Source organism: Callorhinchus milii, unplaced genomic scaffold, assembly GCF_018977255.1.
Source record: "Callorhinchus milii isolate IMCB2004 unplaced genomic scaffold, IMCB_Cmil_1.0 Scaffold17, whole genome shotgun sequence".
Taxonomy (NCBI): Eukaryota; Metazoa; Chordata; class Chondrichthyes; order Chimaeriformes; family Callorhinchidae; genus Callorhinchus; species Callorhinchus milii.
The window spans coordinates 4,383,616-4,411,146 of record NW_024704758.1 but is presented as its reverse complement, the minus strand read 5'-3'; the positions used below and the strand labels follow the sequence as shown (position 1 = coordinate 4,411,146).

The following is a 27,531-nucleotide window of genomic DNA, read 5'->3' as shown; positions in this document are numbered from 1 at the left end:
TACCAAATACAGTATATATAACTGTGATATAACTTTGCTCGCTGAGGAAGCTTTAAAGGCATAGGATTTAATATGAAGAGAAAGCCTGAATTCAAGTGTTAATATAAATGAACCGTATCATTAAAAATGAAAGTACTGCAGAACTGTCAGTACGCTTGCTACAGGATGACTGCAGTTATACATTTTCCCCAAGCAGAAATCACACTAATCACATACAAAATAGCATTGACTGAATTCAAATTTACATAAAATATCTTTGAATCATTTGAATGGAGAGGTAATTGAATAGGAGTTTGCCAAAACAAATAATCAAACGGCCCATTTGGAAATATCAGGCTCAAGGATCTCGTCTTATTAAGACCAGTAGACAGCATTCCATTGCTCTGACTGATACAATGCCTCATCTTTGGACTTGTAGTTTCTTATGTACACAAACCGATTTATATCAGTTAATCCCTCCTAAAGACCTTCCTTTTTGATCGTGATCACAGTCACCTCCCCCTCCCTCTCCTCTTGGCTTGTTGTCAGACTCCCCAACTGTGAAGCACTTCGGGATGCTACCCCGCGTGAAGGACGCTATATAAATTCAAGTTGTTGTTGTATCAAGCTGCCCCTTGTTCCCCGGCTACATCCCCTTTCCTTTTGCCATTCATAACAAATGGTGACAACTCCACTGTCAATAATAATAATAATAATAATCCTTGCATTTGATATAGCGCTTTTCACGTCGGGAGGACGTCCCAAAGTGCTTGACAGAACAACTGTAAAGTGAATTGACTGTATATTTGTGGGCGAACGCGGCAGCAATTGCGCACAGCAATGTCCCACAAACAGTCGTAGATTGAAAATGACCAATTTATTATTGTTTTTGGTTTTGGAGGGATTATTATTAGACGTGTGGAGTAAGGAAACTTGCCCAAGGTTTTGCCTGGAATTGAACTCAGGTCTCTCGCTTGCAAAGCGAGTGCTCTAACCACTGAGCTACAGGACTCCACAACAACAACAACTTGCATTTACATAGCGCCCCTCACACGTGTAGCGTCCCACAGTGCTCAAGTCTTCAATTATAGTCATTTTTTTTAACTGCGCCCTTAGTGAGACAGAAATAGGCTGTACCTGTAGCAGTGCTCCTGCACTGAGACACTAAGCTAAATGTTATTGGTCGGTCAAGGATAACTCGGCAAATTACACAAATGGGAGTTCCAGAGGGTGGGGGCAGAAAGCTGAAATGCCGACCGCTGATAATGGAACAGGCCAGTGCCTGCAGAGCAAAGGGAGCAGACAGGTTGCTGAAGTTTTTAATAGGTCGCAGAGGTAGGGTAGAGAAAGACCATGGAGGGCTTTAAAGGCGAGGACGAGGATCTTGAACTCGATCTTCTGGGGAACGGGGAGCCAGTGAAGCAGGGCATGGATGGATGGGGGGGGAGGGAGAGTGATCGGCTCATGAAATTTAGTGCGGGAGAGGACGCGAGCTGCGGAGCTCTAAATAAACTGGATCTTGTAGAGGGAAGAGTTGGGAAGTCCAGCGAGCAGGGAGTTAGAGCAGGGAGTCAAGCCTGGATGCAATGAAAGCATGGATGTGGGTTTCAGCAACCAGAGGGGCGAGGTAACGATAGAGGTGGGTAATGATGCAGAGGTAGGAAAAGGTTGAATGGGTAATGGTACAGATGTGAGGTTCAAAACAGCTGAAGGTCGAACAAGACACCGAGGTTCTGTACTGGCTCTGTGAAGTGGAGAGTGCATCCATGCGATGTTGTCAGTGCCTGAGGAGAGGAGGTGCTGATGGGAGCCAAGCAGAAGAGTCTCAGTCTTGTTGACATTCACTTGCAGGAAATTGGCTCTCATCCAGGACTTGATGTTTGACAGACATTCCATTAGGACAGCAGTGGTCCTGGAGTCGATGGTGGAAGCAGAGAGATAGTGTTGAGTATTATCAGCATACATGTGGAAGTTAACCCCATGATAATCCCAATCAGGAGCATGGAAATATTAAAAATGAGAGAACCAAGGACAGAGCACTTAAAAACACCACATGCGGTGGTGTGAGGGCTAGAGGAGAAGCCATTGGTGGAAACAAATGGGAACAGTAAGAAGAAAACTAGGCAAGTTTAGCTATGAAAGTGGAGCTCAGAGGAGAGGGGGGGGGGGGGGGGAGAAGAATAGAGTGGTCAACAGTGTCAAAGGCAGCGGAGAGATCAAGAAGTACGAGGAAACAGCAAGAGCCTTGGTCACAAATAGGCAAAGTTACAAATGATATTCTGTTTATGGACCGAGGTTCAAACGGGGAGTGGCAAGAGACAAAAGAGTGAAGCTGGGAAGCAATGGCTCGCTGCAGGACCCTGGAAAGCAACGGAAGGTTGGAGATGGGTCGGTGGTTTAAAATTCAGCACCAAGGTACTGGTACCAAGATCAGTCTAATGACTGAGTGCAACTACAAGACTTTGTGTCACTCTGCCATGAGATTATCATTCACATGATCACTTGAGCACAAGGAACACTTGGGGTTAGGTACTGCAGTAAATTAGCACAGTAAACCTAAAAGGATTGCATCTGATAATAATAATTATTTTGCATTTGATATAGCGCTGTTCACGTCTTCTATACGTCTCAAAGCGCTGATCTGGGCGTGGAAGATTACAGATATTATTCGAGGGAATTCAGTCAGCGATTGGTTAATTGTTTGCTACATGTTATTAAGGATTGGATCCCTCAGGGCAGCAGATTCTCCAGAGTAATAGCCACCACTCATGCTACTCAGCTGGAAAATAATATTACCTTGAAAACATGCTAAGCACCAACTTCTAGACATGGCATGGCAAAGCTCTATTATGGGCTTAGTGACATTACCCTACGTAAAGGGCACTGTATAAATGCAAATTATTGATGAAATTATTTAAAAAATTGAAAAGAATATAGACGATATATTTACATTTCTGAACGCGCAGTACTTTAAACATGGAGCATTCCAGNTTTTTTTTAAACACTGCACACAATCCTTAATTCAATGAGGAGGCTGATAAGGATCCAATACTACAAATAGGACTGATCCATTAAAAAGTGGAGTTGCCAATCAAAGATTAATTGATGTTGCTGATTGTGCCAGTCCCTGTAGGTTTGTTTAGTATAGAGACCCGATCGAAACAGACTGTGCTGTAAACTCTTCAAGGTCATCTATACCATCTCCTCCGAAGCCATTCCCCCATTTATGCCCTTTGTAGTATATCCTGTGAAACGCTTTGAGACACCCTCCTGATACAGTCTATGAAAGGTACAATATCAAATGTATCGATTATTAAATCAATGCAGGAAAATGACACAATGAAAGAACTAACTCAAAAAAATTCATACAATACGTAAGAATACTTGCATTTGGTAATAATTATCCTGTATTTGATTTAGTGCTAATCACATCGCCAAGACATCTCAAAGCACTTCACAGGATTCAGTGCAGAGTAGCAACTGTATTTGTAGGCAAACACAGCAGAAAACCAGCCACAAAATCAATAACTAATTTTATCCGTGGAGACGGTTGGCCAGGACACTGGGAGAAACTCCCTTTTCAAATAGTTTAATTTTTGGGGGTCACCCGGGGTCTGACACGTGCGGAAACCCATCCCCATGCTTAAGAGTATCCAAACCAAACTGAGAATTCCATGATTCCCACCGACACACGGAAATCCCAGAGATAGATCGTTGGAATGGAATGCGCTCTCTCTCCCTGGAGGGACATATCCTGCCAATCTAATACCAGAAAATATTAGGAGCAGGTTGGCACGTGCCAAGACTTGGGGACCCCGGAGTGTGTGTTGCTGTACTGCTGGAGTCTAACCAGCTAAAACCGCATAGCTTGCCATTGATATCGCTGTCCGGCAAGCTTTCCCACTGCTCGTCCAGCTAGCACCACCATACTCGTTAGGGCTTTCGCTAGCAGGGTTAACAGGAGCTGAGTGGGATGACTCCCTGCCCCCAGTGACTGGTCTGCCCTTCCATGTCCTGCCGATGAGCCAGGCCGGCTGTGCTGTCACCAGCAGTGCCCTGGCTCAGGACTTACCGAGACCACCACCAAGGCCGACATTCTGTTGCCAAAAATGTCACCTTGGAGACAATGCAGACTTTGCTTACCTCTCCCCCTCTCCACCCCACCCACCCCCAAATAGTTTCATTCGATCTTTACTATCGACTTAAACAGGCAGACCAGATTTTGGATTAATATCTCATCCAAAGGACTGCACCTCTGTCCATTCAGTGCACTGGAGTATCAGCCTCGCCGAGACTATGAGCTCAAAGTCCTGACATTGATCTTGAACCGACCACCTTCTGATTCAGAGGAATTTGTTACTTGGTGCTTAGTTGGTGCCACTCTGGGGCTTGGGTCCAAACAACACAGCTATATCAGTGTTCCGATCCAGTGAATTGTTTATTGTGGTTCTATTTGCTTCTTTCATTACTACAAAATCATTAAAAAAATTCTACAAGGGAAGCAAAAAGAAACATGGCATTACAGTACACTGTCCTAAATATGATAATCTGCATTAGCCAGCAAACATGACATTGTCACAATAAAGAGGTTGTTGTTTAAAGGAAATATTTAAAGGAATACTAATGCTGATAGGAAGCTACTTGGTCTATCAATCCCATTATTGAACAATTCTTTTTAGAATATTTATACACCTAAACAGATTGGCTTTCCCGATACACAACAGAAAATTGGCTTCACATAACCATTCTTTGAAGATTATGGGACTAACTAATTTTAATCGATGGTTGTGTGTACTGTATCTCTTTCCAAAAAAAATTCAAACCATTTGACAAAGGACAGTCAGTGGATTGAAAGGCAGTCTATTGAATTTACACAGCATCAGTGAGTTAACCCTTCCAAAATGGATAGGATTTATTATCTTGTGAGGTTAGCCTATAGAGTTTATATTACAAAAAATACTTACTGTTATTCAAAAAGATTGAAGGAAATTATTTTTTCCCCATATCACTTTAAAAAATGGTATTGTGTATTAACCCAGCATTGGGTCCAAACACTTGAAACTAATATTTATCCTTGCATTTGAGATAGTGCCTTATCGCATTTTTGAGACGTCTCAAAGCACTTCACAGAATATACTGTAAACTGAATTGACTGTATAATCATTTGTTGAAATGAAATTAGCATTTGATGGGCACATTTTAAAAAAAATCTACAGTTGGAAAGCTCGGCAGTGGCAGGATCCGTGCAAAGAATGTATTATTAACAGGAAGGAAAGCATGACAAAAAATCTCACACCACTGATGTGCTAAATTTTGAAACCTCATTATTAATAAACCAGCAAAGCTGGGGAAATGTAGGGAACGGAAATGAGCTCACACCCAAAGTTCACCACCTGTTTAAGTGGGATTCTCGCCCAACTATGCTGTTGTGCAAGGAAACAAAGATCATAAGTTTTGTCCACACCAAGAACAATTTGCACTTTCTAGCACCTTCTTCTGTGCTTGCTCAAAAAATATTGATTCTAGAAGAGGTTTGGATAAAGAAAGACCTTCAGTCCATTTGACATTAATAATAATAACCATTTCACAGAATATACTGAATATACTGTAAAGTGCATTGTGCATTTTGTGGACGAAACAGGGCAGACAATTGTGCACAGCAGTGTCCCACAAAAGGTCACCAATTGTGGAATATCTGGAGTGAGCCGTTGCTTTCTTTTACTGCTGATAGACTTGCTTGGCATCTCTTAAAGAGCTGGGCTGGGGGAAAGTTTGGGGGTATTTGTAATTGATTCATTTCACAAAGATTATGCGTAATGGACGATTTTCTGTGGGCAGGCAACTCATTATCAGGGCAATGTGAAGAGAAACTGATCTGAGAATGGGCTGGTGTAACTGAAGATTAGCAAGTAGGTCATGCTATTTTAATTTGTTCCCCACCTGGATGCCACACACAGGATTGAAACATGTTTAAACTAACTGAACCAGAATATACAACTTCAGTTATGTGGCGAGACGAGAGAAGCTGGCATTATTCTCCTTGAGCAGAGAAGGTTGAGGGGAGATTTGATAGAAGTGTTCAAAATTATGAGGGGTTTTGAAAGAGTAAATAAGGAGAAACTGTTTCCACCGGCAGGTGGGTCAGTTTTTTTTAAATATTTTTGTCAGAGACAACGTACACATATACATCAACTTTCACACTGGGAGAAAGTCTCAAAGCACTTTACAAAGACTGAACAGGAGCCAGAGCAGGAGCCAAAGCAGGGAGGAAACTGGGAGGGAGGGGGAACGTGGTAGAAGCAGCAGTCAAAAAGTTATGTCTTCAGGCTGTGGGGGAAGGAGCAAAGTGGAGGGATTTCAAAAGAGTTTGAGAGAGAAAGGCAAAGTGGCAAATAGCTCACCACCAATGATGAAGAGCATATAAGCCAGCTAGAAACCAAGACGTAGCCAATAAATAGAAGCAGTGGTTAGGTAATCAAAAGAACAACAATTTACATTTATGTAGCACCTTTCACATTAGGAGTACATCTCAAAGTTCTTCACACAAATAACCGGAAATTTGATAATTTAGGTTCTAAACACTTGTACAATTTTAGGAAGAAGGGAAGACCTACAAAAATGTGTCCTGCTTCGACGCTCTGCCCAAAGTTTTTGTTTTATGAATGTCAATTGTCCAATAATGTTCAGTCTGTTGACGAATTTGAAAAGGTGTTTAATGCAGCTGGTCAGCAACATGTTCTTATTCAGACCAGCACACTTAAGTGCACTGTCATTAAGTTCACTGGTTTAAAATGAGGGTTCAGAGTACAATAACAACTCCTTGCTGCCAACACAACAATATATATGGTTCCATCAAATGAGTTCTGCCCTCCAACTGTGACTGGCACTTGAGAAAAATCGAACAGCGTCTGCCTAGGCAAGGTTCCAGAGCAACATAGCCACACAGTTACCTGAAAGTAAAAAATCAATTATTGATAATTAACAAAAACAATTTGTTTCTAACTAAAGTCAAGTGTGTTAACTCTGCAGAGAAACACATTTAAATTTCTAATTTTTATTAAAAGAAAACAACAATTCTAAGTGATTACTAAATTATTTTGCCCGCCTCCTTATCTCAAGTCTTGGACAGGAAATGGTCCTTCTGACCCTGAGGAAATTAATCAGAACATAGCTGTACTTGTATACAGAAATTAGAAAAAATTGAATCATGGAATTTGACAAATGCTTTTTTTTAAAAAAACAATTCGGCCTGCAATGTGCCAACTTTTATTGCGCAGTTTCCTAGGCATTCTAGCTCCCTATACTTATACAAGTGTGGTGGATATCAGAAACTAAGTCAAGTCAATCGGTGCAATGGACCACAATCAGAGGCCATGGTTGATTTTTTTCCCTCTCAACCCTTGGAGCACAAAAAATAATTGTACTTGACCCTACCTCTACCTCATCTGAAATCATCATCAGCACAAAGCTGGAATCTGGTCTCTGTCACTAAGTGCGAGACCAGGTGCTACCTTTTTCCCTCTGGGCTACTGGGATAATATCAAGCTATTTTAAAAATGTAATTTTGTAATCATCAAGGAGATGGATGTCACCATTAGGGAAAGGATTACTTGGTCATTTCTAGCACCAACCTAAATAACCAACTCTTGCCGGTCAGCTGCAGCACAAAGAACAGCGTACAAAACATCCTCTACAAAGAGCACAAATAATCACCTTAGAAGAATAGTCATAATGGACCAGGATGATATTTCCATTTCCAACACCATTGCAGGTTCCCTGAGTAAAATCCTTAATTGTGTGTTAAACTAACAGAGCCTGTATTGGCTGAAATAGTCCAAACTCATTTCATGCAAAATCCTCATAACTGATTGATGACGGACTTTCTTCCCCTGAATACGAGTGGATTCAAACCCAGGTTACCAAGGTGAAAGGACAGTCTGCAAATGCACAATTTCTTGCCTCTCTACTTTCAAAACCCATCTAAAAGACTACCTTTTTGACTTTGACATTCAGTCACCTCACTTCTAATCCCCATTTCCCACCCTGCCATGAAGTGAATGACCAATTTTATTTGAGGGCTTGTTGGTCAGGACACCGTAGAAACTCGCTTCTATTTTCAAACAGTATCATGGGATCTTTAACATCCGCCTGAACAAGCAGGCGGAATCCCAGTTAATGTCTTATCTGAAGGATTGAATCTCCAACAATGCAGAGCAAGTCCCCCCACCACTGCACTGGAGTGCCAGCCTTGACTATGAGCTCAAAGTCCTTACATGGGGGTTAAACACACAGTTCCAACTATGAAGTGAGAAGCTGAGAAGTGTGTTCAAAGACTGGCTTGCTTCTGTCAGCAAACCCATAACAAAAAAGCACAAGTAAATTCTTAACTGAATTTTCCACCAATTTTAAATTAAAATAATTACTTCAGCAATTAAGTTATGTAAAATATCGTAGCATTAGAAGAAAGTGACTCATCCTCCAAACACATTAATATTAAATGGAGATTAGAAGACAGTCATTTAAATGAGGTGTTTACACACCATCAACAATTACAATTTGTATGGTTTCACACCAAGGTATCCAATGCAATGCAATTTACATGTATGTGACACCTTTCATATCAGGAGGACATCTCAAAGAGCTTGACATTGCTGGTCGGGTTCCTGAGCTGGAGGTGAGAACTGAAGAGGGTGGGGGAGGGGAAGGATTACAAAAACCACAGTCAAAGAGGTATGTCAAGACAGGCCTTAAACTCATGACTCATAAACCAACTGTACAATGACAACTTGCATTTATATCCTTCACGTAGGGTAATGTCTCATAGTGCTTCACAGAAATGAATTGGCCACTGAACAGGGACAAATGAAGATAGTGTAGAATAAATGTAGACACATTTTTCGGAGAGGCAGTGATAACCAAGATATACCAAAATATTTTAATCTCCAATTCTCATAGAATCATAGAATTATACAGCACAGAAGGAGGCCATTCTGTGCCAGCTCTTTGAAAAGAGCTATCCAATTCAATCCCACTTCTCCGCTCTCTCCCCTCAGCCCTGCAAACTTGTCCTCTCCAAAATTCTCTCCTGAAGTCTCTGGTTTGCAGTGGGATTCAGTTCCGTAATCGCAGGCACTTAAACATGCTCATTCCTCATGCAAGCCTGGACAGGAAGTGAGTGGAAACATCTCTGAGCCTCATCAATAGAAGAGCTGAATAAAAAATGATTTAACTGAGGAAAATGGTTCACTCAGAGTGGCAGACTGTACTAATAAAAATTCAAGTGTGATGCTGGAATACTGGACCTCATGCTAAGGCATCCAGTTTGCACACAGCAACTCTTCGGTTCCTAAACCAGCAAGGCTTGAAAGGATTATTCAATACAGCCACAGTATAATTATAAATTCAAATGAGGGTCAAATACTGCAGGAGACAAGTTTGAAAAGTTTATGTGCATTTGAGATCCAATGAATAATGTCTAGCAGTAGCTCCTTATGCACACATTATATTCTACATTACACCCTACTGGCTATTTAGGTTTGTGGAGACTTACCGTTATTCAAGGCTGCCTCAGATCCTTGAGCAGTGAAGTCAGTCACAGCACCACAAACCTGTCACTCCTAGATGATAGAAGATGATTTTTTACATTGAATAAAATGGGTCATTCACTCTCTCACTTATAATTTGTTGTGACGATGTTCCATTCAGCAGTTCTATTTACACTGTATATTTCAATGGAAAACAACAACAAAAACTTGCATTTATATACTACCCTTCGCATGGGGTAGTGTCCTGTAGCGCTTGACACCAAGCCAGGGGGAGAGAGAGGGGGGAAGTGACCGTAAGCACGATCAAAAAGGTCTTTAGGTGGGATTTGAAAGTAGGGAGGGAGGAGTAAAATGGAGCAATTGAGGGAGAGAGTTCCAGGGTTTCGGGGCGTGGTGCCTGAAGGCACAGTCACCGATGGTGGAGCCGAGGGGACGAGGGACAAACAGGAGGCCGGAGCCAGCCGAGTGGAGAACAATTTATAAAAACCCTTTCCTAATGTGACAAGCTGCTTCAGGCACGCCAAGATCCAATATCACTGCCAAATTGTCACTGTGCTGGCTTAACCATTCATCGATCTTTCTGACTAGGCAGTGATCCAGATTCATGTATTACAGTAATTGAATGTAACCTAGCAAAAAACATAGATAGAGGAACATTGCAACAGCTCTCTTATACAATTAGAATAGGAGAGAGATGGGGGGGGGTGGGTGGGGGATAGGTGAAGGCTGCACCAACCACTGACAATAGGGAGTAGAGAATATGGTACAATCTGAATGACTTTCCCGCTATATTGCTTGGCAGGATATAGAGACCATGAGACATTTGGCAGACAGGGGTAGAATCACTCTACAGGGGGCTGAAACCGTTTCTGCTGCTCTCTGAGCCAAAGGAAATTAGAGGTTTGTCAAAAGCAAATTTGCATTTTTTTCATCAGGCATGGACTAATGGAAAAATAAAATCAGTCAGCATCAACAGATCTATAATAATAATAATCCGTGAATTTGATGTAGCGCTTTTCACGTCTTCTAGACGTCTCAAAGCACTTCATGGAATATACTGGAAAGTGAATTGACTGCATTTTTTATGGGCGAAACGCGTCAGCCAATTGCGCACAGCAGTGTGGATTGAAGTGACCAAATTATTATTGTTTTTTTTTTCTTGAGCGATTATTATCAGGCGTGTGGAGTAAGGAAACTTGCCCAAGGTTTCGCCCTGCCGGGAATCAAACCCAGGTCTCTCACTTGTGAGGCGAGTGCTCTAATCACTTAGCTACAGGACTCCACGATCTACAAACAAAGGCAAGATAGTGGGAAGGTAGGAAAGCGTTAGGAGAGAGTTTAGCACGCTTCAGACAACATACGCGAATTGCCACTTGCTAAGAGTTGTCAAATAAATGTTTGGTGTTGGTTTTATTACTGTAATAGGATACGTGTCATATTCTTCATTTCCTAATAATCAGACATTACTAGGAAAACCTGGTACCAAGGATCGTCGCAACCACTAACCCACAAAAGTGGATATTATTTCGCAATTACTGCTCCCCAGAATTTACTGTGATAAGATCATTGAACTGATTTGATTTACTTTAGACTGAAAGCACATGGCAATAGCAATTAATATATTATAATAATCCTGCATTTAAATACTTATGGTGATTCAGGTGGATGTAGAGACGTTTCCCCCCCAAATCTATTTCAAAGAAACATGTAATCAGAGATCCATTCCATTATTGTGTGTAGGGCAATAGCATGACTTAGCCACCATCTTTACCTCCATAGCATTCACTTTATTTCTAATAAACTCCATTCTGTAAAGCACTCTGTGATGTTTTGTTAACGTGTAAGAAGTTATATAAATGTAAGATTCTGGACAGGAGAGATAGGAGGAATGCAACAGGGTGAAATGCTCAAAGGCACCTGAACTGACCTGTCGCTAAACACCCTGGAGGTAATGTCGGCTTCACAGAGGGCACGTCTAGATGCCAAAGCCCTTCATATGAGGACCTAGATTACCAGGCTTTCTCAGCTAGTGATGAGAAAGCCTGGTTCGCAGAATTGAACTTGGACCTCAAGAACATCAAGGAGGCTGGCACGTCACAAGCTGTCCTGTAAAGATGCTTCCACCAAGCTAAAGGCAGCAGCCCGCCATATAGCTGATGAGGAAACTCTGAGACTTGGTGTGACAGCTGCTGGAAGATGTTACCTGAAGTCCAAGTTAAGCTCTGCATCTCCAATTGGCGAAACTATCGCTCAATGGGAAGTGTCCGAGCTACAGGCAGGAAAATGGTCAGAACGCTCTCACACATTGTATGTTGAGCTGTGTTGCGTACCAGGAAGCTCAAACCCGAGCTGAACTGGCAGCAAGGTGACAGATTTGGCAACAGAATGTCGGAATTGAGCACATCGTCCGTGGCGGTCTCAGTAGTCTAGTTCCTGAGCCACGTGGGTTTGCAGTATTCCTGGACATTGCTGATAAAAGCACAGCCAGCCTGGCTCATCAGTAGGACTTGGAAGGGCAGACCAGTCACTGGGGGCAAGGTCTCTTCCTAATCACCTCCTGTTAACCCTCCAACTCTCTAAAGTGTAGGGTAGTCCAGCTGGACAAACAGTGGGAAAGCTTGTGGGAAGCCTCCAGCAATTACCCCAGCACCTTGGCTCTTGCCAACCTGCACATAATATTTTCTGAAATTGGGTAAGCAATATGCGTCCTTCCAGCGCCAGAGTGCGTATTCTATTTCAATAAATCTCTCTGGAATTCCACATATAGGTGGGATGCACGGAACACTCTTTAGAATGGTGATGGGTTTCCGCATGTGTCAAACACCCGGCTGACCAAAACAAAACTGCTTTATTATTATATGGCTACACTGGCAGTGAATAAATAAGATGTATTGTGTATTTTAATATTGCAAAATGAATACTCGCTGGCACTGCTCATCACTGTTCCATTTAGGCAGCATATTTCAGACAACACTGGTGACAGCAAGCACTAACCTCGAACACTGACTGAAAATTAGATCAAGAGCCTTAAACTTAAAACCTGGGGGAAATTCCTGAGACTAACCAGGATCAGAAGTGACATCTTAAAATGTGTGACACATCATGCACCACAATCTCAGTGGATCCCAATGAATAATCATGCTTGAAAATGACAGAAAGGATTTGTACATGACATACCACAGTAGAGATACGGTATACGTACATCAGTCGTAAATGTCAACAACAATTGGTTGCTGTAGAATACAGAATGATATAACAGTGTTTCCGAATTTCAAAATTTAACTCTTCTTTAGACAAAGCTTACAGAATAACGGCCCAAAATTCCACCTAGTTTTAGTTTGTAAGACCATTTTATCTCAAAATTTAAGATCAGCAAAATTGCAGAAAAGTCTCTCAAAGACAAATGCAAGGATTATTATTAGTATGAATTCTATGTTCATTTGAAACCCAGCTTTCTGTAGTTCTTAACAAATGATTGCAAAACTAGAATTATTTGAAAAATTTCAAGTGTCTTTTATAAGCTAAGAGTAATTGGAATTTCGGGCCTCGAAAGCATAAAATAGAAAAAAGGCTTCCAGATTAACAAGTTCAATTTCTTCACACACACTAAACAATCTGCACTGTACATTACATTGAATCTCCTGAGGAAAGGTTCTGTAATGTTACTCCCTCCCCCAAACAACAAATGTCTACATTCTCATAGTTGATGTCCACATATGTCTGGACATTTGTTTTTAATTTTTTTTACATATGTTCACAAGTGGATTGTCCTATTCCAGGAAAAAACTAAATTTCACCAGACTGATCACAGACTTTTTCAAACAGGCATCAATTCAGAATTGTGTAATATCCCCGGTATACCCACAGGGTGTAGAAAACTCAACTAAAAATATAATTGTATCATCCTGAAAATCAGTGTATGGGCAGAATGCATCGTGATTGAATAATCGGGTGTTTAGTCTGCTTGGCTCTTTGTAAAACAATTGGAATAAAACACTCATTGGATATGTCTTTGACAGATCTATTTCCTTACTATCTGTACTGTTTCCAACACAATTTTCACACTGAAATCACTGTTCAAACAAATGTCACGAGGTGCAGCAGCAATGGGCACTACTCCACAAGTGTTACCATAGAAACCTATAGTACCAATACACATCCAGTATGACAAAGCCCCCTCGCTAGCTCTTCTTTATATTGGAAACGATTCCATTGGCAACTTGGTCGCTATTGTGTAACCTTATCCAGTTTACTACTCCTTTACTCATAATATAAACAATCAATGTGTTAACTATCAAACAATCAGCGCCAACAACATAACACACATTAGTGTTGTATCAAATAATTGGAAAAGAACTACAGTACATACAACAGATCCAAATATACATCCTCTATTCATCCATTTGACTGACTAGCAGCCAGATTTCAAAATTACACAAACGTATTCACCTGCAAAATATACAGCCACAGTCACTACAGTTTACAGCAAATCCTGTAAAGTACTTTGAGACATTTCACAACTTGATAAGGCACTATATCAAATGCAAGGATTATGAAAATGTCTTTTATAACATTCATAGCGAATGGTAAGTTTTCTTCAAGAAGAAATTAACACTAGCATCAATTATGAGTATTCATCCAAAATGTGGAACTATTTTTTTCCCATCAAGATAACACTGCATGGTAACCAAAGCAGCAGGTTATCTCCAGAGGCATCAAGTGTCTCATCAAAAGATGGGGTACCCTCTCCACACCGGAGGCAGAAATACCAGAGGCATAAAAATGAACTATGTCTCTTGCAGGGGCAGATTGTTTGCTGTCGTTGGCAATCTGTGTTCAGCAATAACCATAAAGTCCAGCAATACCCTGTACAGCTTTCTGGAAAGCTCCAAAAAATAATTTCCTTGAAATAACTGCATGATTTACACACGAGCAGTGACTATGCATTTGGCCCCGCAGGATAAATGGGTCAGATACTACGTATTTGAAGCAGCTCTGAGAACAGTATGCAGATGCCATTGCTGAAGGTCTAATCAAGCTACATCCACTCAGGAACGAAGGATGGATGTGCACAGACTTTTAATTAATAAGGTCACCACAGTTCACTCAATATAAAATATCCAGAAAATACACCACTTTACATTTATAAAGACACGCACCTTGAGACGTTGCAATGCTGTGATAAGATGCTAAATCAAATGCATAGATGATGACTATTATTATACCTACTTCCAGCTGCCTCGAATCTCCAGTTAAAAGGCACACATTATGTTAAAAAATAGAGTGATAATTTTACAGAAATCTCACTTTATAACATTGTTATCAAGTAATTCCGCGTCACATACTTTCCCTTGAAGAGCCCTCTCCGCACTTACATGCTTGAATAAGAAGATTTCCTTCATCCAAGCTCCTAGCAACAATCAATAGTAGGTGTATAAATATAGCAAAAACAAACCAAGCTCCAATCACGTGATCAATATTATACATTTGACTAAATCACAAAACAATGATTTCTGTCACATTTACATACAGTTAGAAATCCCACAAATTTCAAATCAGCCATCAAACACTTCAATATGTATCACAACAATTGATGAATAGATGCTATTTCAAGATACATTCGCAATTCTCGTGGAGAAGCAGATGGCATTTTTACTTCTATACAGCTGTTCTAGCAATATGTACTGAAACGCACTGCTACCTTGCTCTATAAAAATTGCAGCTGCAGTATTATGCAAAGCACTTTTATCAAATTAACAGCACACTACATCACAAGGCATGGTGCTTTCTAACTACATTACAGCATTCTTGGATTCAGCATCTTGTGGGCTACATGAGATCTGTGCAATTGTAGCAGTCCATGTAACACATAATAAAAACATCAGAAAACAAAATTAGGTAGCTTTTTACACAGCATTAACACCATGCACTGGGGAAGGGATGGGAGTTGGAGGGGAGGGGAGAGAAAGTGAATGTTGTAATCTTTAAGTAGTAGGTACTTTCATATATGGAAATTTGTGCTCAGATGATTTACAATCATAGAATCTTACAGAAGGAGGCCATTTGGCCAATTGTGCCTGTGCCGGCTCTTTCAAATAGCCAGCGCAGGTACAATCCATATTCTATTTGCTTTAGAGTCGCAGGTTGTACAATTACATTCATAACTTCCTCCTTTTAAAGTAGGAGATCGTGGAGTCCTGTAGCTCAGTGGTTAGAGCACTCGGTTTGCAAGCGAGACACCTGGGTTCAATTCCAGGCAGGGCGAAACCTTGGGCAAGTTTCCTTACTCCACATGTCTAATAATAATCCCTCCAAAAACAAAACAATAATAAATTGCTCATTTTCAATCCATGACTGTTTGTGGGACGCTGCTGTGCGCAATTGGCTGCCGCGTTTCGCCCACAAATATACGGTCAATTCACTTTACAGTCTACTCTGTGAAGTGCTTTGAGACGTCGAGAAGACGTGAAAAGCGCTATATCAAATGCAAGGATTATTATTATTATTATTATTGTTAATTACAGTGCAGTCCTGTAGCTCAGTGGTTAGAGCACTGGCCTCGCAAGCGAGAGACCTGGGTTTGATTCCTGGCAGGGCGAAATTTTGGGCAAGTTTCCTTACTCCAGACCTGATAATAATCCCTCAAGAAAATATACAATAAAAAATTGGTCACTTCAATCCACGACTGTTTGTGGGACACCGTTGAGCACAATTGGCTGCCGCGTTTCACACACAAATATACAGTCAATTCATTTTATAGTATATTCTGTGAAGCGCTTTGAGACGTTTAGAAGACGTGAAAAGCGTGAAATCAAATGCAAGAATGCAAGGATTATTATTATTACACTCTAATATTCTTTGACACAGGAATATTGGGTCTAGTATTGGTCACCCCACTTTAGGAAGGTTGTCAAAGCAATAGAGGAGATGTAGAGGAGATTTACTAGGATGACACAGGGTGTGAGTGGTTTGACCTCATCCCAAGCGAAAACTGGAGGATTTTTTTCACTGGAACAAAGAAGACTGAAGTGTGATCTGATCGACGTTTTTAAAATTATGAAGGGTTTTGATAGGAAGCAAGGGCGAGAAATTATTCCCACTGCTAACTACTAAGAATAAACTAGACAGAACACTTACAACACTGTTGATGGTTGCTAAATCAAACAGTGTTGAGCAACAAGATCAAAATTGCCACAAACAAAATCCAAAATTGTAAGTGGTATTGTGTATCTAAGTAAGTGTGTGTATGCATGCATGCATGTTTAGGGGAGGATGTGAGAGTAAGAGAAAAAGAGAATCAAAGAAAAGAGAACAAAAGGAGAGATAGAAAGTGGTAGACATTAGGTGTTTGTTGGTGCGAGGGCAATTTTTTTAAAAAAGGTATATTCTACTGGCATGTATTGTACAGTTACTCTTATCTAATCCAAGCTCAGAAACCACTTCAGTCTTGATGGAGATATTTTGCCAGAAATTATTGCTAACCAGGTCTACTGGATGTTTTCCTGTTTCTACAAACACTGCGAACCTATCTCCAAGTGACAGCTCAAGTCAATTTATCCCAAGGAAAACAAAATATACACTAGAGGGTATAGCAACTATTGATTTTAGAACATGATCCAGTAATATGTTAAGGTTATCAAAGTTTCTATTGAAAATGTATCATCACATCAATGAGAAGGATCAAGAGAAAAAAATGCTTGTATTTGATACAGTGCTTTATCGCATCGTCGAGATGTCTCAAAGTGCTGTGATGGTGATACGAAGGGCCAACATAAAATTGTGGAAATATTTGCCAAAGATCGCGGGGAACTTTGTCGGATTGTGCAGAAAATTGAGGGAAGTTGAGTGGTGCTATTGAGAGGCACATTGTACTGCTAAGCTACATTTTTTCACTTTATTGATAAAAACTAAACATGAAGAAATAACACATCATAGATTGTTGAAAAAAAAACACAATGTATCAATGCTTTCTTTAATAAAAACTGTGTGGACCACTTGGGCGGGCGAGATTTTCTATTGACCCAGGTGATAAGTAAAAGTAATAAGGGCTCAGTTACAAACAAGACATTACCCTGAGAGTCAACCATAATTTTCTCAGTCGCACCATTTCAGAAGAGTACAACAACAAAGATCCTCTATTTCAAGTGTTCCCATCAACTGTTCTGAATGGAAAGCAGTAAACATATTGATCAAAGGAAGGGATCTTGTAAACCTATAAACCCAAACTGATTCAAGCTAATGGAATCAAATGTGATGAGAAACTGTTGCAACACCTATCAAGCCTACCTGCTAAGTTAACATTTACCTTAACCAAACCAAAAAATGATTGACTTCTATCGCACGGTCCAAAAATGGGACAATTCTTCTAATGGTCGGCACAAAGTTAGAGCAGGAGATAAATAATAGATACAAATCCCAGTGCAAAGCCAGGAGCATACTGGTGAACTGCTGGATCGTTGATAAAGTCATAATGATAATATAATATTTGTTATAGTGTATATCATGTTGAAATGTCACAAATTTGCTTCACAGGTAATTGGTGCAAAATGAAGTGATTATTTGTAGATGAATGCAGCAGCCAATGTGCAAATAGCAATATCCCACAACCACCCATTAAATGAATGAACAATTTATCTGGAGGATTGTTGCTCAGGACATGAAGAGAAATTACAATACTTTATCTTTTTGAATAGTAATATGGAATCTTTAACGTAGCCTAGTCAGATGGGAATTTGCTTTAATGAAGGAGTGTCAGCTCAAAATCCCAAAAAACAAATCACTGCTAAACAAATTCTAAGCTTCACACGGCCAGGACCTAGTCGGCTCCTCGTCAGGAGTTGCACATTCATATAGGGGGAAGCTAGATGAGGAAACTAATTTATTCTTTTCCTTTTCATTCCAATACACATTTCCTGTAGTGAGAGCAATCTGCATGGACTTATTTTGGCTTCTTCTGTTGAGTTATTTTGAGGCAAATTCCGAGATGTATAATTGAAGACCAATGCTCCTATACAAAAGCTACCCTAAAACAAGTCTCCTCAATGGTTATACAAAATATCATGCTTGGCTGGTTCTTCACAGGAAGAAACAGCTGTCCCCAACGCCTACTCACTTCCATCTGAATAGACAAGTATTTCTGCATGAGCTGACTCTAACCTAATCTTAACCCAGTTCATCTAATCAAGCAGTCAAAATGCAGCATTATTATTTCATCTCTGACTGGTGTGAATTAGACTTATCAGGGTCTATGAAGATGGCAACAAAACAAATGAATGCAACAGATTTTTCACAGTACACATCAACAACAACAAAATTACATTTGTATAGCGCCTTTCATGTCAGGAGGACGTCCAAGGCACTGGACAATCAGTGCTACGTACCCAAGCTGGGGGCAGGATCGGGAAGGATGGAGGGCAGGGTGGGGAGGAGGGTGACCGAAGGCATGGTCAATAGGAGGGTCTTGAGACGGGTCTTAAAGGAGGCAAGGGAGAGGGCAAGGCAAAGGGACTATGGGATAGAGTTCCAGAGGTTGAGGCAGAGTGGCCAATGGGGGGGTGAGCGAAGCGGGGGGCGTGAAGCAGGCCGGAGCCCTCTGAGCGGAGGGAGCAGGTAAATTGGTAGGGGTTAGGAGGTTGCAGAGGTAGGGGGAACGAGGCCATGGAGGCCTTTGAAGGTGAGGACCAAGATCTTGAACTGTATCCTCTGTGTGATGTGAAGCCAGTGGAGTCGGGCGAGGGAGTGATAGAGTTGCAGAGCCTCTTGCGGGAGAGGACACGGGCTGAAGAGTTCTGGATGAACTGCAGCCTATGGAGGGAGGAGTTGGGGAAGCTAACAAGCACGGAGTTTACGTGGTCGAGCCTGGATATTATGAAAATACGTATGAGGGATTCGATGGTTTGCAATGTGAGACAGTGGCAGAGCCGGGCAATGTTGTGGAGGTAGGGGAAAGCAGAGCAGGACATGGCATGAATGTGGGGTAGAAAGGATAGTTGAGAGTCAAACAAAAGGCCAAGTTCTGGACTAGCTTAGTATGATGGAGTGTGCATCCTTGGATAGTGATGCTGTCAGTACCTGAGGTGTAGAGGCACCACCAGGAGCCAATCAGGAGAGCCTCGTTCTTGGTGACGTTCAACTGTAGAAAGTTAGCTCTCATCCAGGACTTGATATCTGACAGATATTCTGTCAGGATAGCAGTGGTCCTGGAGTCGAAGGTGGAGGCAGCTAGATAGAGTTGGGTGTCATGTGGCATGTGGAAATTGACTCTGTGTCTGCGGATGACATGACCATATAGATATTGAAAAGGAAGGGACCAAGAACACAGGTCTGAGGAACTCCACACAAGACGGTGCGTGGGCTAGAGGAGAAGCTGTTTGTGGAGCTGAAGTGGAGACGGTGTGAGAGGTAAGATCTGAACCATTCAAGGACAGAACCATGAAGGTTCAGTTGGGAGGAGAGGCGGTGGAGGAGGATAGAGTGGTCAACGGTATCGAAGGTAGCAGAGAAGTCAAGGAGGACGAGGAGGCAGAGGGAGCCCTGGTCACAGATGGACAAAATGTCCTTGTCACTTTGACCAAAGCTGTTTCTGCGCTGTGGGCGGCACGAAAACCCAATTGGAGGGGTTCGCAAAGGAAAGAGGAAGGAGCGAAGCTGGGAAGCAACGACTGAATGGAGCCACTTGTGACACAGAAGGCACGAGTGAGCAATATTCATTAGAAACCGGCGTTTCGTCTGAATTAACAGGCATATTTAAAACAGGTAAGAATACAAATGGAGCATAAGAATACATAAGAATACCTACGTACCTACGCTCCCAAATCCCTTTACTCCTTGCAAGACACTGCCGTTCAGTATACACTCCCTTTTTTGTAAACAATATGAATCACCTCACATTTTCTTTCATTGAACATCGGCCACTGATCAACCCATTGGGCTAATCTGTTTAAATCCTCTTGCAGTCGCTTGTCATCCTCAGCACTATTCACAATATGTCCTAGCTTGGTATCCTCCAGAAACTTTGATGCCGTCCTCCCTATATCAAGACAAGCTCTGGCAGAGAGGCCTGGAAGTTTGCCTGACCACCCTGGTCATGCAATTATACAGTATTGCAACAACAGGACAGAGGAAATCTCTAACATTAACGAACATGATTCAAAATTCTCATATTCAAAAACAATTATGTGGAAAATTACCCCCGGAATATGTAAGAGCAGACTGTATACTGATAACTGCAAATGTTTAATGATGAGAACTCTTAACCGATATTCCACCATTATACAATCCATTCAGTCTAAAGAGTACAAGTTAATGTTTATGTTTTTATTCTTCAATCTTTGATTGGGATTTAAAGATAAATAAAGGGGGTGAGATGGAGAGAGTCAGGCAGGTAGCTAAGAGGTTAGGGGCATAGTTTCTGAAGACTGGACCATCAATGGTGGCACGGAGGGATCGTGGGAGATGGGGAAAACACACCAGCAGGCCTATTAGCTCAGCGAAGGGAGCGAGCAGACGAGTGGATTACAAGCAGGTTAGAAAAGATAGGGAGGTGCTAGGGCGTAAGGGGTTTGCATGCAAGATTGAAGATCTTGAAATTGATCCTTTCTAGAAACATTGAGCCTGGCAATAATTGGGATAATGGGCATGTGGAGTTTGGTATGGGTGAGAATGATGGCAGCAACATTTGGTGACTATATTTTCAGAAGCATTTCACTTTCCAAATCCAGGCAGAAAATATTCAGCAGATAAGTTGTGCAGCCATTTTATTGTCAAGAGTAATTAGCAAGATAGACAACCAATGCCTACTTAGGCTTTCCTTCAGGAATGCCTGTGATAAAGCATATCAGGAAATGGGCACTTAATCACCTATCCTGTTGAAATTTTGTTGTAATTGAGGCCAAACCAGATTTATCTGACAATATTTATCGCAATGTGTCAGAACAGCCATTTTATTGATTCCACTTTACAGTCCAAGACTTGAGAATTAGTTTATTTCATTTTGATGAACTTAGCATTAAACCAAATTGTCAACTAAAATGCCACCTGAACATAAAGAATACAATATATCCTAATATTGATTTATTTTATTAGCTGTGTTGAGGAACAAGAGAACTGGGTAGTGGGTGCAATGCATTATGATGCAGTTCTTTAAGTTCTGGGACATGGATTAGAATGATGAGTTAAAATCTCTTTTCTCTGCTGTCTCTAAAGTGTCCTCCAACAATTGAACTTTGGCAGTATCAACCCAGTTTCAAATTAATATGGATCCATATTGCAAAATTGCCTCTAATTTAACCACAATTTCATTCCGAAAAGCAACTATGGTAGGCATCGGAAATGGAAAGCAATGTGGGGATTGATTAAGGAGTGCTTTTCTGAGAACAGGGCTCAGACATGGTATTGGAGTAAATTTCCACATGTATGCAGATGACACCCAACTCTATCTCTCTGCCTCCACCCTCAGTTCCAGGACTACTGGCGTCCTGACCGACTGCGTGTCCGACATCAAGTCCTGGACAAGGGACAACTTTCTCCAACTGAATGTCAGCAAGACCGAGGCCCTCCTGATTGGCTTGCGCCAGAGCCTCCGCACCTTGGGCGTTGGCAACATCAGCCTCCACGGCTGCACACTTAACCTCACTAAGCCAATCAGGATCCTGGGTGTCTTGTTTGACCCTGAACTGTCCTTTCTCCCCCACATCCGCGCCATGACCGGCACTGCCTACCACCACCTGCACGACATTGCCAGACTCCGCCACTGCCTCACCCCTCAGGCTGCCAAAACCCTCACCCACGCATTCGTCACCTCAAGGCTTGATTACAGAAACTCCCTCCTCATCGGCCTTCCCAACTCTTCCCTTCACAAGCTGCAGATCATCCAAAACTCTGCAGCTCGTGTACTCTCGTGCACCAGGCTCCGTGACCCCATCACTCCCACCCTCGCCTGACTCCACTGGCTCCCCATCCCTCAGAGGATCGAATTCAAGATCCTCATCCTCACTTTCAAGGTCACCCATGGCCTTGCCCCCTCTCTGACCTGCTGGCTCCCTACCAACCTGCCGGCTCCCTCCATTCAGCGGGCTTCGGCCTGCTCCATGTCTAGACCAGACTTGTGCTTCAATGCTGATATTGGGTGCCCCAAAGTGAACATGGGTGCTATGAGATCACCTAATACAGAATGTGCATTGCACCTTGACACTATCACAAAGTTCTGTTCCCTTTTCAGAACAAGATCCATTGAAAAAGAATTGAAAGATAATTACTGTGTTTTACATTGGGGCTAAATATCCAAGATGCAGATTGGATAAATTACACAATTTAAATTATTAGATAAAAATAGACACTCTAAAACGGTACCATACGAAAACAAAAGGCAAATGCATTAGGAAATGATTGCCTGTCACTATCAACAAAAAGAAGACAACTGGTTTCAGTGTAGGTAGAAACTTTACAGTGAGAATTCTTACCTTTGGATATGGTCACGTAGAGAGAATGCATAAACACTTCTCTTTGGAATGGTGTGCATTAAAGGCAAAGATCCCCATTATAACTTGATATGTAATGGATTGCCTGCAAAAAAAGACAAGAAAATCAATTTAAAAAGAAATTGAATCACTAATTTACTAAATAATTAGTAATAATTATTACTAAATAATAACAAAATAATTTACTAAAGGCAGCATGAAGTTTGAAACAAGCTTTTTAATACGAATCTGACAGGATTTATTATAACCATTCACACTCAGTAGAATTGAGGTGCAGTTACCACAAAAAAAATGCAGCCGAATCCATCACCTACAAACAAACAAACAAACTTTAGAACAAGACCTTAGTACAAGGCACACTCCTACTGTAATTTAATATACATAATGTGAAAAAGCACCCAATACTAACAGGTTCAATCTAAATGAAATCATGTTACATAATTCCTTAGTGTTAGTTCAAAAACAAAATATCCAGTGCAATTTATTCTGCACATTAACAATCTAAAAATCTAAAAATCCAAGGTGCACTTTTTTTTGTTGTACACTGGAGGGAATGGGGAGCGGTAAAATTAAAATATAATCTCAACATTGGTTATTGCTGTGCGAAAGGAAAAAAATAATCTATGAAGCCACTATTGGTCAGATGAAATTACAATAATACTTGTCTTCGAGACGTCTAAAAGTGCTTCACAGAATATACTGTAAAGTGGATTGACTGTATATTTTATGGGCGAAACATTAGCAATTTTGGCTGAGTCACAGATTCTATAATTACACTTGCACAACACTCAATCCTCCCACAAACAGCTGCACTTTGTGACTCATGCAAAGGGCAGCTTTTATGTAATACCACGGGCGACTTTAATTGCCCCATAAATCAGCAATATTTGAAATTAACATACTATGAACTAGCGACTCCAATAGCATCCTTTACTATTTGAAAATTGACAGCCAATCATCATGCAACAACATTGTTCCCATATCAAGCTTTCCTTACAGGCAAACATCAATAACAAAGCTGCAATAACTACTCTAGAATATGGCACATCTGTAATGACAGCATTGGCAATTTTGATTGCTGGGGCACATCTGGAGTGAGCCACAGTCACATGTGTGGTGTAGTGAGTTAGCACACTTCACCTGTACATCTGGCTTTGAATCCAATCCAGGATGGGATGTGTATCTTTCTGAACTGGAGTACATAATAAAATAAATAAAATAATGTGTATAAAATCAAAATCCAAGGTGGCATCCTTTCTGGACTCATTCAGCAATTTCCTCTGTGCAATGTTATTGCAATTTGAATTGAATACCAAATTATTTCAGGGAAAACTAAAATAGCAATTCTAATGAGATTCAACCTTACTCAAAAGATCACAATAGAGGTATGGATGAGGAAGGAGCTTCAGCACATTTGACTCTTATCCTTCCAGAATCTCACCCTTGTGTCCTCTCATTATCAAGTAGCATCTTAAAGATGGTTTTGAATTCAATTCTCAGAGGTGAAAGGAGATTGCGAGAAACCACTGTACCATTGGAATATAATTCTTAAAAGTATTCAGATTCCACAAAATCTTATGACTCAGTATTAAAACAGGATATCTTCATATAACGTCATATTTCTGGCTTTTGCTCCAAATGAAAAGGCAAGTTCTAGCTGATGGAGGTATATACACACACACACTTTCACCAGTTCAGAGCACTATTTTTCTTAATCCTACTGTGCCTATAAATCATCTATGTAATATTGGGCTAGTGATTCAAGAGGTTACAAAATTCTGTACAGAATTGACCTTGGATATCCTAAACCACAAGTCAAATATTAGTACATGGGAAACTGAATCTTTTTGTCTCCCCATATTCTGATAACCATAAATTAACATAATCAGCTTCACAGAAAGTGCTCTGCAACCACACTTATTTAAGACAAAGGGGGGCTAAATTTTTTGAAACATTTTTTAACGGTGATCAATAATCGTGGGAAAATGGCTATAATACACAATATTTCCAATACATAAACCCATGCACAACCCTGGATTTCAATTTAACCCTTTTTGATACCTGGCCTGAAAGTGCTGCATGTTGTTGTTGGATGCTAACAGTGAAAGCTTTCCGCTTCACCAGCAGTGACATCAGTCAATTTGAGAAGCACAAACAATTTCCCAAAAAGAACATTTAAAAAAAAGAATCCTGGTCATTTAAAAAATATGTGAAAAGTATGAGTGAGACTTCTCTTGCCTTCACACATGTTGTCTTACTTAACAACTAACAGTGTAGTTAAATGAGAATATAAACCCACAAGTGTATTTCAGTGTCAAGAAAAACATACAGCATGCATAGCCTGCAACAGCAATAGCATCACTCAGTCACTCTTGCAGTAAATTACCACAGAAACAGTTTCTGTTATCAGAATTTTCGGCCATACCTGGCATGTTTATCATAGAATCATAGAATTATACAGCACAGAAGGAGGCCATTCTGCCCATCGTGTCCGTGCTGGCTCTTTGAAAAGAGCTATCCAATTCAATTCTGCTCCCCACGCTCTCCCCATAAACTTGTTCTCCCCAAATAATTACCTTGATGATTTAGCATTTCTATTGCACCCTTTGTAAAAATGAGTACCTTTGTAGCTGATGGGGCCCAACCTACCAAGCTCTCAGAGTTTGTCATTAAATATTTACTCTTTTCCTTTCATTTCCTTTCACTGGCCATTTTCTTCAGGCTTATGAGCCTACCAAACAAATCCTCCCTAAAGACTTAAAATCAGGTCTTATAAAGAGGTGAAGAAATTGCTGCAATGTCAGACTTGCCATCCTTTAAGTGAGACATAAAATATAGAGTTCCATCTTCCTGTTCAGGTATATATTAAAGATTCCATGACGTTATTCGAGAAGGGCATTTCTTCCAATGTTCTAGCCTCCAGTAAAAACCGTCCAGATAAAGTCTGTCATTCATCTCCTGACTATTGCTGTGTGCAAATTCGCTGCCATGTTGGTCTACAAATACAAATGGAAAGTCTGAAATGTGATGCAACATCTGAAGACATCTATTCCGAAATGCACTGTGTTCAGTCTAATGGTGTTGATAGTTTTCAGCCATTCAGTTATTTTCAAGTGCTCACACACAAACTCACAAATATTAACTTCACACAATTGGAAGAACACCTAGCAATACCTTTCTACCCACGCCTTCTGTATACTGTATAAATAAACTGAAGGCATCCTCATGTCCCCTTGTTCTTCGAAGGGTTAAAATACCCCCCAAAATATTCTGGTTACAATACTCAGTTAACTGCTTTAGAAAAAACATGAATAGAATCCCCTCAAAATTTGAATTGGATTGCCAAAGATAATTTAAATTCCACCACCCGCAACTAATAATACAATACGAAATTACATTTGTAAAGCACCTTTCACATTGGGAGAATGTCCCAAAGCGCTGAATAGTTAGGGACTGGACCCAAGTTGGGAGGGGGTGGGGATCAGGGAGGGTGGAGGGTGGAGAGCGTGGCCGAAGGCACGGTCGAGGAGGAAGGTCTTGAGACATACCTTGAAGGAGGCAAGGGAGGGAGTGAGGCGAAGGGAATGTGGGATGGAGTTCCAGAGGGTGGGGCTGGGCAGGGGACATTGGTGCAGGCCAAAGGGAGTGGATAGGTTGATAAGGGGTTAGCAGGTCAGAGAGGCAGGAGGGGGCAATTCATGGAGGATCTTGAAGGTGAGACGAGGATTTTATAATAATCCTTGCATTTGATATAGCGCTTTTCACGTCAGGAGGACGTCCCAAAGCGCTTCACAGAACACACTGTAAAGTGAATTGACTGTATAGTTGTGGGCGAACGCGGCAGCCAATTGCGCACAGCAATGTCCCACAAACAGTCGTAGATTGAAAATGACCAATTTTATTATTGCTTTTGGTTTTTTGGAGGGATTATTATTAGGCTCTGTGTGGAGTAAGGAAACTTGCCCAAGGTTTCGCCCTCTGCCTGGAATTGAACTCAGGTCTCTCACTTGCAAAGCGAGTGCTCTAACCACTGAGCTACAGGAGTCCATTTTGAACTCAATCCTCTGAGGGATGGGGAACCAGTGGAGCCAGGTGACGGTGGATGTGATGGGGTCATCAATGATAGCAGCTGATTAACATCCTAGACTTACTTAGATTTACTTTGAATACAATTATAAAACCAATTATAAAACCTTAGTATTCTGTAAAGACTGCAACATGTTTATTTATAGACTTCCACAGATACTGCATTACAATTTTTGCCCATCTTCATTCCCTTTTCCTATACTCCATCATACATCTGAGATCAATAACACAAGATACGAGAGGATTGTGGGCACTCACCCACCTAGTCACTCATCCATTTTCTCCTAGCATCTTGCTTATGTGGTCTGGTGGATGTCACACATTGTGGGATGTACTCACAAATTGAAAGGTACAACATATCAATGACTAATAAAAATGTTAAACACGCTTAACAGGATTTTATTGCTTCATGTTAAAAAAACCAAGGTGCATTTTATGCAACT

At 41.0% G+C, this 27,531-nt stretch overlaps 1 protein-coding gene across 5 annotated transcripts in view; it reads right to left on the bottom strand.

The window, feature by feature from the left end:
* Positions 1-27,531, bottom strand: part of dagla (diacylglycerol lipase, alpha) — a 107,638-nt gene that overhangs the window by 63,649 nt on the left and 16,458 nt on the right. For all 5 annotated transcript variants that reach the window (XM_007887456.2, XM_007887454.2, XM_007887455.2 and 2 more), the window contains one exon: positions 22,985-23,087. The gene's annotated coding sequence lies outside the window, so the exon portion shown is untranslated. The remainder of the gene's footprint in view (positions 1-22,984; positions 23,088-27,531) is intronic.